Raw genomic sequence first — 2,500 nt, 5'->3', positions numbered from 1 at the left:
CGCTTCTCCGGATCACAGGCCGGACCCACGTCATCACCCGGGAGAGGTGAGACACACACACACACACACACACACACACACACACACACACACACACACACACACACACACACACACACACACACCTGTCACAAACAAACGGCTCGGTGTGAGCTCCGCAGCGGGAGGGGGGCCCTGCAGGCCCGACCCCCCCCCACCCCCCCCCTCCCGGCCTCTCAGACCCGGGACTCGACCCGGACCCTCGACCCGGGCCCTTAAGCCGCTCGCGCAGGGCCGTTAATTCGCGGTGGACATCAAGTAGGAGGAGCGGAAGTGGAGGCCACAGACCCCCCCCTGGGGGGCGGGGAGGGGGGGGGGGCGGCTCCATGGAGAGGTTAAGCCTCTCCTGGACCTTCTCAAGCCGGATGGATCCACCGAGCGGCTCAAAGGAGGAGAAGCTACGGAGGTCAAGTCGTCCTCCTCCTCCTCCTCCTCCTCCTCCTCCGCCGCCGCTCCTCGGGTCCCGCCGGCCGGCTCTGAATGAATCCCCGTCTCCCGTGGCAACCACCCCGCTGTTTATTTACCGCTGTTGTTGTCGTTGTTGTTGTTGTTGTTGTTGTTGTTGTTGTTCACCTGCACGTGTTGACTTGTTTTGCTCCGTTCTTGATTCTGCCTTTTAAACGTTTTGTTTGGCTCGCGGCGGGGGAAACGAACGGGGGGGGGGGGACCGTGACGTCACGTCTGCGGATTCCACTTCCACGCGTTTGGAACCACGTGGAGGAACCACAGACCAGTCCCCCCCCCCCCCCCCCCCCCACCGGTCCGGGGGGGAAGGGGGGGGGGCGAAGGGGGGGAAGGGGGGGGGGGTGCTCGTGTGAACGAGCAGAGAGGAAAAAAAAAAAAACAGCCGACGGCTCGTGAATAATCGTTTTAATGAGTGTGTAAGAGCTCGCGACGAGGCGCTCCTCGGGTGAGCTCGTGGGGTTCAACTGAACGACCGCTCGGACCGTCGGAGCGCGGAGGGGGGTACCCGCTCCGCGTCCCCGCGGCCAGGGCCCGGGAGTACCGCGCGCGTCCCCGCGCGTCCCCGAGCCGGCAGACGGAACCAAAAGGTTCTCCTGGCGGAGGAGGGGGTCTCTGAGGTCCGGTCTGAGGGGGGGGGGTCTCTGAGGTCCGGTCTGAGGGGGCCGTCGTCACGTACGAGCACGCTCCGCTGCGCGCGCTCAATGAAGAGACCGAGGGGGCGAGAGTCTCGCGCTGCTTCGTCAGGGCCACCACCACCACGGGCACTTCCGCTGACATGTGATTAACATGTTACCGTCCGTCTGTAGTCTGTAGCTGATCAAGTATTTATACATAACGTGACCCCGGCGGAGCGGAGCGGAGCGGCCGGTATGCGCGCGTCTGTCCGCATGTCCTCACACAGAGCAGCGGGGTGTTGGAGGGTTACGCGCACACAGGCGGCCGCTCGTCACCTGCTTTTATTTTTGGACGTTTTATTAGTGACGCGCGCAGCGCTCTGGAACCGACTCAAACAGCACCGCGCCTTCCGCATTCTGCCGCAGGTGCGTTATTCGGACGTTATAAAAAGGCCCCACCGCACGCGCGACGGAAGCGCCGGTGCAGGGAGGAGGGGGGTGAAGGGGGGAGGTGGGGGGGGATTAAAGGCACGCGCTCAACGGACAGAACCGGAGCCCAACAATTAACCGAACACTTAGAAACCGTCACCAGGCGAAGTAACGTTTACACACGTTACTTTGAGAGAGAGAGAGAGAGAGAGGGAGAACGTAACACCTAAACCCTCAACGGTGTATACGACTTGTTATCAATATTGTGTCCTATCGTTTGTCTTCATTAACATTTAACAGGCTGAGAATGGGTGAGAGAGAGAGAGAGAGAGAGAGAGAGAGAGAGAGAGAGGTAGAGTGTGTCTGTGTATGTGTTTGTGTGTGTGAGGGTTTTTGTGCATGCGTGTGTTTTTATGTGTGTGTGTGGGTGTGTGCTCTCTCTCCCTCCTGCGTGTGTGTGTGCATGTGTGCGTGTGTGTGCGAGCGTGTGCGTGCACGTGTGTGCATGCGTGTGTGTGCGTGCGTGCGTGCATGCGCGTGCGTGTGTGTGTGCGTGTGCATGTGCGTGCGTGTGCATGCGTGTGCGTGTGCGTGCATGTACATGCGTGTGTGCATGTGTGCGTGCGCACGTGTGCGCATGCATGCGTGCGTGTGCGTGTGTGCGTGCGTGTGTGTGTGTGTGCACGTGTGCGTGCGCGCGTGTGTGCGCATGCATGCATGCATGCGTGCGTGTGTGTGTGTGTGTGTGTGTGTGTGTGTGTGTGTGTGTGTGTGTGAGAGAGGCAGATTGAGCTGCTGTGTGGTTTCTCTCGGCGCGAGACGCTTTGGATTCCGGCGCCTTCTGTCGCCTCGTCTCTCCTCCGCACGACAACCATCAGCCGTCGCCATGACGATCATCAATCATCACACCGTCGCCATGACGATCGCCCCGCCGTCCAGACCTGAGGTAGGCC

The sequence above is a fragment of the Micromesistius poutassou genome (assembly GCF_964030765.1).
Source record: "Micromesistius poutassou genome assembly, contig: SCAFFOLD_5971, whole genome shotgun sequence".
NCBI classification, from domain to species: Eukaryota; Metazoa; Chordata; class Actinopteri; order Gadiformes; family Gadidae; genus Micromesistius; species Micromesistius poutassou.
Note: the sequence above shows the minus strand (reverse complement) of the source record.